Source organism: Macrobrachium nipponense, chromosome 24 (genome assembly GCF_015104395.2).
Source record: "Macrobrachium nipponense isolate FS-2020 chromosome 24, ASM1510439v2, whole genome shotgun sequence".
NCBI classification, from domain to species: Eukaryota; Metazoa; Arthropoda; class Malacostraca; order Decapoda; family Palaemonidae; genus Macrobrachium; species Macrobrachium nipponense.
Window position 1 is genome coordinate 46,239,684 of NC_061091.1, and position 12,500 is coordinate 46,252,183.

Genomic DNA, 12,500 nt, shown 5'->3' on the forward strand with positions numbered 1-12,500 from the left:
GCAACAACGACAACCCATATGTTTATGTTGCTTAAAAACTGAGTACCTCTGATATGTTTAGTCTCCACTGGCGGCCTGACTGTTCACTTTAAAAACAAGATGTAGCTAAAGCACTCACACGTTATTCGCTCCCCACATATGTTATCCTTACAGAGGTCTAGAATGCGAAAATGAGTGATGTAGTCAGTATGGTATGAGACTGAACTCCAGGAAAACTAGTTTTACTCTGATCTTTTGTTTCAAACCTATGGTATATGTCCTAAAATCTGGAAGACTGCAGGCAATCGGGATTTTTCCAAGGCAGTTATGCAGAACAATTTGCTTTTTAATTTTACTGAATAATTTATTTCAAGATTTGATTTTTAGTTCTAATTTTTATATAATTATTTTACTTTGCTACACTTTTCTCTTTCCCACATAAAGACACAATGATAGATTTTGTTCAAGGGAACTGGAAAATCACTGCACATTGTTCGGGACTGTAATCAATTCGACAGCAAATGCATACTTACAACCGAGTTTAAGCCTACAGAAATGCTAACCTGATTAAGAACAAATCTATTACTTAATGGATAGGCGTGTCAGTATGCAGGTAAGTAAGCAAATAAATTAGTAGCGTAGCATTCAAGCGCAGTTATGCTTCATACATCAACCACCATTCAGCACTGTTTGTCCTCAACACAATAGGATGAACTCAACAGGCATGGTAACTACAGTGACGTTTTCTTCAGATGTGAAACCTCCCAAGAAGCGAGTGTCCTTCTGCCAAGACATAAAACACATGCCTCCACAAGGTCAAAATTCGGATCGATCTCGGTAAGGATTTGAAGAATGCTCCGCAAACTGTAACTGCAGCGCCCTCTCCCAAGAGAATGCATAACAATGCCGTCAACGTGCAACGGGAAGGACTTCGCGCTGCCGTTGCATACCAACATATGGGACCCTCAGCCATGTTGCATTCATGAATATCTATCAGTATAAGGCTTTAATTGACTTTCATTGGAAAAAAACGCATTTATTGCTATTTTGTTTCCTAAATACGGCCAAATAATACCTCCATACATATTTTGACCGAACGAGAAAAAAAAAAAGATATTTTGAAAGGTGAGAAAATGGCCAACATCTCCAACGAGGCTATTTTTAGCGCGTTTTCTCCCTTAATAAACGGCCCAAGAATAGGTCCATTGGAGGACGAAACTGTTGGACATATTCTTACAAAATCACCTTTATTTTCCCATGTGGAATAGAACGGAATAACATATCTTTGTTTTCTAAGAAGATTACCAGTAACATATATATATATATATATATATATATATATATATATATATATATATATATATATATATATATATGGAACCTCCTTTCATGTACCTTGCAAACTATATAACCAGCAGATCAATTTATTAGTACCTCAAGTGCCTCTGGTATATCCAGATATTTTCCTTCATTGATATCAGAAGAGCGTGCAGTGCAGTGCATTCCAGAGCCAATATATACTGACTAATGACCCAAGCTGAAATTACTTTTCTGACGTCATAATGTCTCATACAAAGGTAATGGCTGGCCCTTACGTTAACAACCCTGCCTTGTAAAACGCTGTGACTGAGACGTATACAACGTCCCAAAAACTTTGGCTCATGGGTACGCCCGCTAAAGATTTATCATGAAGCCCAAATGACAACAGTCATTTAGGGGTTATAAGTAGAATAAAGCTTTGTAATACCCTCTAAAAACATCATGTATCATATCAGAATATTATTATTATTATTATTATTATTATTATTATTTTGTGTAGGTGTCATCGCAACTTCCACAGAGTTGTTGGGATCTTGGCCAAGAGAGACCAAGAGACAAGGTTTACCCAAATGGGTGGAGTCGCTTCCCATCTGGGGTAAATTATGTAGGCGATGACGCATCTTAGAGGTACCCGCTCAACACGGCAATTCACCTGCTGACGCAATAAGGAGGTAAACAAAGCTCCGCCTACATGAGGGATTTTGGGGGAAGTGAGCAGACCTTTTTCTCTAAGTTGTTAGCTTGGAATTATTCCATTTTCTTGATAATCGTATTGTTTCTACTTTACGATTAATTCAGTGTATGTAATTCATCCACATAATGAACCAGTCGACAGCTCATTTGTTAGATCTACATGTATTCAGGGCGGGAATTCAAAAAGACAATCCATTTTGGTTTACCTCAGGTTTCTTGTTTTACCTCAGGTTTCGACACTATAGGCTTCTATTTGCTGCAGCAAGAGATGAGCGTTGCCAAGTAACTATAACCCACTATACAAATAATTACCTATTCACGCTATAGTTAATTTGTCACGGATCTTCTCTCTTGTATACGAAGTGGCAAGCCGTAGCAGAAATGCGGTCTTGCAACCACAGGAACAATTCCATATCCTGCTGGCCATTATCGAATTTGTTGAAGCCTAGACTATTTTAGCGACTTCCTGCCTACCTGGTGGATGGCGGGAGCCTCATAACGACATATGTTTACGTCACGAATAGTTTGTGGATCCGTTTCTGCGATTTTCTCAGTTCCGGCATCGGTGACTTCATTTTGCTCTATAAATATCAAAACTATCGAACTATATAATACTCTCAAAAATGAGGTAGAGTTATAAAATATACACTTGCCAACTTTCACCTTCATCCGCTGCTTTGATAAAAAGGTGTTGCCAGAAAACTGTTTCTCAATCCCTTGGTAGGTTTTTTTCGGTCACGAAAAATCTAGTAAGTTTTTATTTACCTGGTCCCTTTGTATTAATGATACTCAGCCCATGAGTTGCGTTTTTCTTTTTATTTGCGTGTACAATTGTTTGTAAAGCGGCTGGAGTGTTCAGCAGTTTCATGGGGTCGTTATATGGAGACTCGTTTGTTTACTTCTGCCTTGGCGGGGCCTTATGATAACAAGTGTGTGTTGTCAACTCTGAAATCTGCAAATGCTAGCTCTTGCTCTATTTACACTGGTTAGGCAGATTTACAAATTGTTACCAGAGATTTGTAGTGTTGGAGATCCCACTATTTGTGCGTATTTGTGACTGTGCTCTCTCTCTCTCTCTCTCTCTCTCTCTCTCTCTCTCTCTCTCTCTCGTCCAGCTGCAGTGGATTTCACCTCCAGGAATCCTCAAAATATTTGCAGCACGCCTCCGCTGTCGTTCGAAGTGGCCCCGCCTGGTGCCGGTCTTGGTGGCAGACCTTGCATTGACTTCTACCTGTCCTGTTGCGCCTTAGAGCCGTCATACTACTTACTGACTCCGTTTACTGGTAAGGGTAGAACCTGTAGTCAACAGTTTTTTAGAGGTCGCTGACACATGTCAGCATCTTTTTGACCAGTAACCGTCTTGTGTTAACCTACGACAGTGTGGATGCTGAAGCTCCTTTGAACTGCTGCATTATTTTTCTTTTATATTCAAGTGTAAATATCACCAGTTGTGTTAAATGTTAGTAACTGGTTTTAAGGGTGTTCATTGGGTTTAGGTTTTCTTGTGTCTTTCTCTTTGACTGTGTGAGTTGTGCTCTTCATCTGTGAGATAGTTTTGAATGTGTCTTTCGAGATTTGTACGGCGAATGGGCTCGTTTCCTTTAACTGAACTTTCAGTTATCTTGGTTTGGAGTATTATTAATAAACATTCAGTTCCATCTTCAGAGTATTTTTACACTTTTGAGTAAGTTTCATGTCACTGATTATTCCACGAGTGGTCAAACACATACGGTATATCATCCGGAGAGGTTCTGACTTTTTACGAGTGGTAAGAACTTCATATATTATTGTAACGAAACAACTATGTTGTTACATATGTGCTTATATATATATATATATATATATATATATATATATATATATATATATATATATGTATATATATGTATGTATATATTATTTATTATATATTATATATATATATATATATATATATATATATATATATATATATTACACACACAAACACACGAACATACGTTATGACATTGCCGTTTTCGTTACAATAATTATAATTATCCAGGTTCTTACCACCCGTAAGCAGTGAGAGCTTCACAGGATATAGCCATATGTATGTGTTTGAATTAATGCGTAATTACTATGCACATAAACGCAAAAGCGTTTGTGAGCGTATACAGTATATTCGCTTACATGCATATATCAGTTTTTTCTTAACATTAAGCCGTTTCATACCTTGCTGCTTAATCAGGGATGAAACCCTTGTCAGAATAAAAGCATATATATACATATATATATATAATAATAATACATATTATATATTATAATAAATAAATTATATATAGATATATATTATATATTATAATTAGATATATATTATATATATATATATAGATATATATATATATAGATATACCTATATATATATATATATATATATATAGATAATATATATATAGATATATATATATATATAATATATTATATTAGATATATTATATAGATATATATAGATATATATTTATTATAATATTAGTATATATAGACATATATATATATATAGATATAATCTATATATATAGATATATATATAGATATATATATAGATATATATATAATATAGATATATATATATCTATATATATCATATATATTATATCTATATATATATCTCTATATATATCTATATCTATATATATCTATATATATAGATATACATATATATATCATATATATATATATCTATATCTATATAGATATATATATCTATATATATATATATATATAATATATATATATATATATATATATATAGTATACCTTGACTGCTTAATCAGGGATGAAACCCTTGTCAGAATAAAAGCATATATATCTTATATATATATAATATATAATATATATATTATATTATATATTATTTTATTATACTATATATTAATACGTATATGTATAATGTGTATATATACAGATAGTAATTACGTATGAATTCAAGTAGTACTTATGGAGAAAGTGGAATTCCAGGTGCAGGTTAAAATAAGGATTGATATTTCGTGTTCGCATTTCATTTACATTCATCATAACTGAAAATGCAAAATACAAATGAAATGGAACGACGTTAGTTTCGCTTTAGTCCTTTTTACTAAGCTTCCTCTTTTTGAAGACCAGAATGGACTCTCCATCAGCATTAGTGGAATTATTATTATGAGACACTACCTAGATGCTGGAGTGTGAAGCTTATATTATGAGGGCACTCAGAAAAAAAAAACAGTATGTATGAAGTGGAAGGGGATGACTACACTACTGGTAATCAGAGCAAATATACACGTTGCGTGCATTGGGCCTCTACTACTACTCTTCTGAAGTACAAAATGCTAAGATTCATGACTGACTGTCTGAACAGATGATATCACGAAACTGCTTTTAGATGTGAATCCCCGAAGATAATGAGATACCAGTGTTCCAGAAGACGTATTGGCAGGTGGTATTAAATGTTACAGGCTACTAAAGAGCAAGAGCCCGTGCTAACACAAAGTTGGCTTAAGCTACATAGGTACCAAAAGGCTGGAATATAGACCGAGATCTAAAGTGACTAAGGTAGTTTAGGAATGAGATGGAAGGGCGAGAGATTCAGTCAAGACAGAAAAAAGAATATGAGTCACAGAAGTAACAGGAAGCAGACCAGCGCGGCGGAATGATCCAAACACCCAAGGAAGGGGGTACAGGGGCACAGACGACCACCTAAACCAGATAAGAATTTGGGCAAAAGCTCCATAAAACAACGGGGGAGAGAACTTCTTTCGCGCCTACCTCCAATGGAAAAAGTGACTTTAAAAACAGAAACCTTAAGGATTAATAACGAAGCCAGTGACGCTGCTACATAATTAAAACGTTCGTATGCTGCTCAAATACAAAGACTCAGTAAGCATGGATAATGTTTTCCCGTCCTGATCCGAAAATTCATTTGCTTTCTAAACCCAAATGCATTAATTAAGAACAAATTAAATCAATTACGAAAGAAACAAAAAATTCATGATAGATATTACTGTCACAATATTATGGAATTCTGGAAAGGGAAAGGTATCTCTGGTTTAATACCGAGCCTTTAGTTTGAACAAAAAATAAGAAAAATAAGCTATTGTGGGCTGTGTATATTAATCGACCATATTTACACTTGATATTATGCATATACAATTGCATGTTTATATCGACGACAAATATCGCATAGAAATGTTTAAATATCACATTCAGACTAAAATTTATGTTTGTATTGAGAGCTAAGGATTCTCTCTCTCTCTCTCTTACTCATCTCTCTCTCTCCTCCCGTCTCCTCCTTTCTCTTTCTTTCCCTCCCTTCTCTCTCTCTCTCTCTCTCTCTCTAAGAAATGTACTTTAAATGCAATCCCTACTTGAAGTATTTTACCAAAACCTGACGAAGAAAGAAATCTTTCTCTTTGCAAAAGCACTTTCAGAGATGTATGTTTCTTCCAGCAACCACTGGCAACAGCCTTCCAGACTCCATGGAACCCCCCAGTCGCATCGGCAAGCTCTTTTCCAACCAGAACAGAGAGCAGCAACCAAAAGGAACGAAGGCTGGAATGCTGGAAGAACGGCGCCGCCAATAGCGCGGCCAAGTCTCCGACGGCCATAAATGTCGAAAGGTGGTCCCGGAGGGAATTTTATGGTAGCATCTCCGCGGTTTCATGTTCGACTTGGGGTCTGCTTGTCTGTTTTGAAAGAGCGCGCATGCCTTCAACCTTGTCGCAGCCAGGGGTAATGGAAGAATTAACAGGTAGTGTTATGATTGTAATTATTCTCGAAAATATGACCGTGCCTTCAGCTCTGCTGGGGGTGGTACTACAACGAGAATTTGGATAAGGCACTGAAACAGAATGAAATGGTGGTGTTACGGCTGACATGATTTTCATGGGAACAACCGCGACTTCAGCAGTGATGGAGTGACGGAGAATTTTTCACTAGAAGTCCAATGTCAAAATATCAACAGGTGATAGTCCTATATTGCTAATTATTCGTAGGTCTGCCTAACTGCATTAAGGTCGCAATCAAGTCTAGGGCTGATGAATTCAGTTCCTTTCGTCATTCCAGACGATGAATTACTGCACTGAGGTTGTAGCAGACTGCTATCACTTCAAATTCCTTCATTATAATTCTTGCTACGCAAAGAGCAATGTCTTTAAGACACAAATGTTTTCTTATGGCAAAACTTGCACATTCATATAAAATTAAAAATCTACTCAAAAATAAATTAGCCTCATTTGATTGCAATTGAAAGTGAGAGAGACTCTGCCATCACCAAATAACTTTGCTTCAAATGTAAAGTACAATTCATATGACCTATGAATCATCCCTGATCCAAAGGCCTCGGTTACACTATCAACAAGAGAAGACCAAACTGCAATGCCATCGTTCTTTTTGGACGAATTAAAACAAAATATAGAAACTTCAGCTGCGATGGCCTCCAATAATATACACACACCCAGTTGGTTGCATGTTTGTTTGCCCGTGTTACTTGCATTTTAAAAATGTCCATCGCCCTCATTGAATTACAACGTCGGAAAAGTACGATTTGTCTGATATTCTGATAAAATAGTGCATTCATTTCACCATACGAAACAAGCCTAAAAGGCCAGCGATTTGGAAAGCAGGTTTCTTAATAAAAGAGAGTCCGCATGTGAGAAAAATAGGAAAAAAGTATGAAATGTAGGAAAATTAAAATACGCTCAAAAAAAAAAAAAAAAAAAAAAAAAAAAAAAAAAAAAAAAAAAGGATACAGGATACTCAGGTACTCGGCAGTATTTATTAGACAACTTTACGTTAGATACTGAAAATAGCATTTTGAAGAAAGAGTTGAATTCAAATCGGTATTTCTGGAAGAAAGGCCTTCAGAAACGTTCTAAAGGAGCCAGAATGTGTTAGGGAAGGAAATTACACCAGAAATTATAAATATTGGAACAAATCCAGTGACCACGTCCTTGCTAAAGTAAACAGTAAATGGCAATAATACTCGTTGTACTTCATTCCCCTAAGCAAAGCGAAGGCTCCCACTTATCCAGGCAAGACTCGACATCTAGACTATAAAGTCTTACAGGCACAAATGTGAACACAGTGGCTCACCGGAGTGTTAGCTCTCTCTCTCTCTCTCTCTCTCTCTCTCTCTCTCTCTACTGAGAGGCAACAGAACTTCACCCCTTCTATCTACCGTGGGAATATCAGGGCAGGAATAAGTGTCAGGGGTCGAATCCGAACGGCGTGTTACAAGGTCCCGTCGGGGGTGAAAAAAGCAATCTCCAGTTAACAGGATTTCTCTCAAACTTCCGATATGAAAGCCTCTGCGAATACCGTCACTGCCGACGACCTCCTTCGTTTCGCGTGAACCTCTTTCCTTGCTTGCTTCGCCACTGTGCGAAATGAATCAAGTGGCAAGTCCACTTTGTGGATTACTATTCAACGCCAAACGTACATGTAGCAAACTGTTAATCCAAAAGCTTTGCTGAATGTTTGCGAGAAAATTCAATACCAGATAATATCAAGGGTAAGACGAATGATACCTAGAGAGGGCGCCCTACTGTATGCACAGACTATTCATCACAGCAAGGCAAGGTATGCTACACTACGTCTGCACCACTAATCAAAGACTACCTCGTGATTCAAAGTAACGGGATGCGATATCATCGCTTTGTAGTTCAATCTCAAGAAATAACTCTTAGCGCAGGGATTCATTCCATCAAACCTTTACCAGCAACCACGTAATAACCATTCAATTCAAAAACCATACTGTATACACTTAAACACCCAGTCAGGCCACTCAAACATAATATCCATAATAAAAAAAAACTACATATATATATATATATATATATATGTGTGTGTGTGTGTGTGTTGGGTGTGTGTGTGTGTGTGTGTGTGTGTGGTAAATATTTATACAATATACAGTAACCAGGACCCGACGATACACGGACTATGAAAAACTAAGGAAAGTTTCCTTTGTCACGTAAACCGTTAAACAATTACGTATCAAATTTCCTTTTATCATGACATTTTTTTTATTTAAATAAATTTTCCCAGCGCATTATTATACGGGTGGGAGTACAGTTTCGCCGACAGCTGGAAAAACGAGCAATGTGTGCCAAGGGTATTCTCATAAGACTGGAAGGAAAAAATGCAAAGATGATCCAACTCTCTCCTATGTAGTACCTATCTTGAGGGAGTTCTAGCTTTCGCGTAACACATATACCCTAACAGAGCGAATGTTGTCAGTATGTTGAATATAAGCCTATCGTTATTCAGCCAAACTTTCAATCTACAAAAACAACTGATTAATCGTACTGTGTCTACTTGCAACGGGAGAAGGTTTATGAGTGTGACACATTTCAGTAAGAAGAGGCATGATCCCATGCAAGGCAGCTTAATGCAATAAAAGCAACAAGCAAATAGGCCAGCTCCTTCATGCATCCTTCATCTAACTCAACCATGTAACCAACGCTGATGGGGGCCGAGGGAAATTTTGCTTAGACCATTGAAAACCACAGAAATATTTTCTCTCAGATAAATACGATTCGTTATGTTATCTATCGTCTCAACTCGGATATATATCGACCATGTAAAAATATGAAATAAAATACTTCTCCGTCACCTCGAGCCTGTATCCCTTCACACCACGATTAACTTTTCCGTCGTCCAGCCCGAGGCCTGTCTCTCTCACCTCTGGCAGTGACCACACGCAAGCAAGCAGAATGGAGGTTTCTTGGTCCTAGGGTTGAGACGGCACATAACGTCCCCAGTTTGGGGACTATAACTTCCGACCCTCTCATATTCCAGTCATTTTTTGATGGTATGGTTACAGTAGTTACTAATATAGGGAACGTTCGTCATTCATCGACTCCTGGATACTTATGTGACCCAATATAACGTCATATTTTCAGTAGTTTGCAATAACTATTGAACCAATATTGCAAACTTAAAATCCTTCTTTAGGTACACGAAATTGACTATATTTTCTCATATTTTCATTTCCATTACAATTAAATGTACAAAACGAGTTTACGATAAATTCGAGTCATTATGTAAACATTAGAAAAAGCAAGGAAAGTTTTCACAGATAGCATATTATGCCAACAAGTTTTTCCTACTACAAATAGGCATCACTGAAGGTTGTTCAGGGCAAGATGAATATGGAAATGTTGATCAGAAACTGATTAATGGAAAACAAACTAATGATATTCAGTTCACGAACCATGGAGCTGTTCGAAAAGTGATGAACAAAACTGATTAACTAATCATTAAAATGCTGATCAACAAATGATGAATTTAAACCTAAATATTTTATTAATAATAGATAAAATGGATTTCAAATGCTAATGAATAAGTGATTGACAAAACATGGGAATACTGATCGAATAATTGATAAATTGAACACCAAAATGTTGCTCGACTACTGATAAAATGAGTCTTAAGATATTCAGCATATTATTTATCAGGCAAGAAGCTGGGCAGCAGAGGAATGCTGCCTTCAGCATAGGTCATTGAAAACATACATTAAAAAATGCTAAAACTCTACACCGATAAGTTAACGGTGTCTGGGCAAGACTTGCCCAAATCGTAAAGTGAAATGGTCTTTTCAGTACAAGTTCGGAATTGCATAATTTACATACTCTCTCTCTCTCTCTCTCTCTCTCTCTCTCTCTCTCTCTCTCTCTCTCTCTCTCTCTCTCTCTCTCTTTCAATTAGGGAATGCAGTAACACCTTGACACCTTGAAAATATTTGAAAATTTGTCTTGATGGCAAATCCATCAATCTGAGAAACGATGAGCCTCTTTGTGGTAATAGAGAGAGAGAGAGAGAGAGAGAGAGAGAGAGAGAGAGAGAGAGAGAGAGAGAGAGAGAGCGTAAGTGCGCGACTGCATACAAGGCAAAAACTCACCACTGCACCTTGCAGCCGAAGAAGACAACCCGTCTTGATGACGCATCCATCAGTTAGGGCGAGTGAGGAGAGCGCGATGCCTCCAATCACCCATCCGTTGCAATGGCAGCTAAAAGTTGCCCAATCGCAATTAAAATAAAAAGCAAAATGATGAAAAGGAAATTGTTCTTCTTGAGGTGGAGCGTCGCACCGAAAAGCAGGGCAATTTCCTCTGGGCAATGTCTTGCGTCAGCCGCGTGAGTGACACCTGCGCCGGGACTTGACTTTCCAGCCACCGCCGCGCAGCTCTTTGGCGGGAGAGGCATTATTCCCCAGCCTGTGGCATCCGACTCCATTTTCGCCTTCCCGATGCCAGCCTGATATCACTCAGGTGTGAAAGCTCAGCCATTCTTGGGCTGCGTTGTTCTTCAGAATATCATCGTCGTCATTATATTCGACTGGAATAGTTAGGATTTGAAAATGTACACGTCTCGAGCATGAAAGCTGCGCCATTCTTAGGCTGCCTACTCTTGAATGTTTGACATTTCTCGATTTATGTCTCGTTATTACATCTGGCTGAAATTGCTCACTTCCATTGTCGATATTACCTAACTCATTATATCCAGTTTGAATATTTAATCATTCCTATTCGTTACACAAAGCACTATTTTTAGAATAATGTCATCACCCTCATTAGATCTTTTCATAAAATTCTGAGAATGATCATCGTCGGTTTCATCTTGAAGTCTATTTGAACAGCGTCCTAAGATTCTTCGCCATCTCAAGATTTTTCTAATCATTTTGTATCAACGTCACCAACATTCGTTAACGGAAATTGTTTGGATTTCTCAAACTGTTTCTCTCAAGACATAAAAGTAGGCATATTCTTATCATAATATAATTAACTCGCAATTTTATACCTATTCTAATTAGTTTATATAATTATCATCAGTATAATCATTATCTACTTTCATACACGCTAATAATAATCATCACTGTCATGGTTCACGATATTTACGAAAGCAGAAAAGCGGTTGTCTGCTACAGCTCACATCTCTACATTCAATGCAGTGATGAAGTAAAAGTGTGTGTGTGTGTGTGTGTGTGAGAGAGAGAGAGAGAGAGAGAGAGGAGAGAGAGAGAGAGAGAGAGAGAGAGATGGCATTTCGATTAACTAATCCTACGTGCAGTGTGTTTTGGTAACATTCTTTGGAAATGAGTTTGATATTGATAATTAGAGAGTGAAATGTAGATATGAGAGAAAGTAGAATGCACAACAACAGAGAAAGAAATACAGAGAGAATGAAAGAAAGCAGTGCATTAACTTCCCATACCCTGAGTGCCATTTCGCCCGGCGGCGACAGGCAGGGTTAGCACACAATGGCGGTGCCAGAAGCCAGAGATGAGCCGAAGGCTAGGTGGAGGGAGGGAGGGAGGGAGGGAGAGATAAGAGGGCGGAGAGGGAGAGAAATACCCATGTATCTCTCTCCCCCTCTCTCAATATTTCCCATCCCTCCACATTGGCCCCTCTCACTCCTCAATGCTCCTCCCCTGCCTCCTCCTTCCCTCTAACTACCCCCAACCCAATAATCTCGCCGCTCTCTTCCTCCACCTCCTTTCCGAAGGGAAAGTT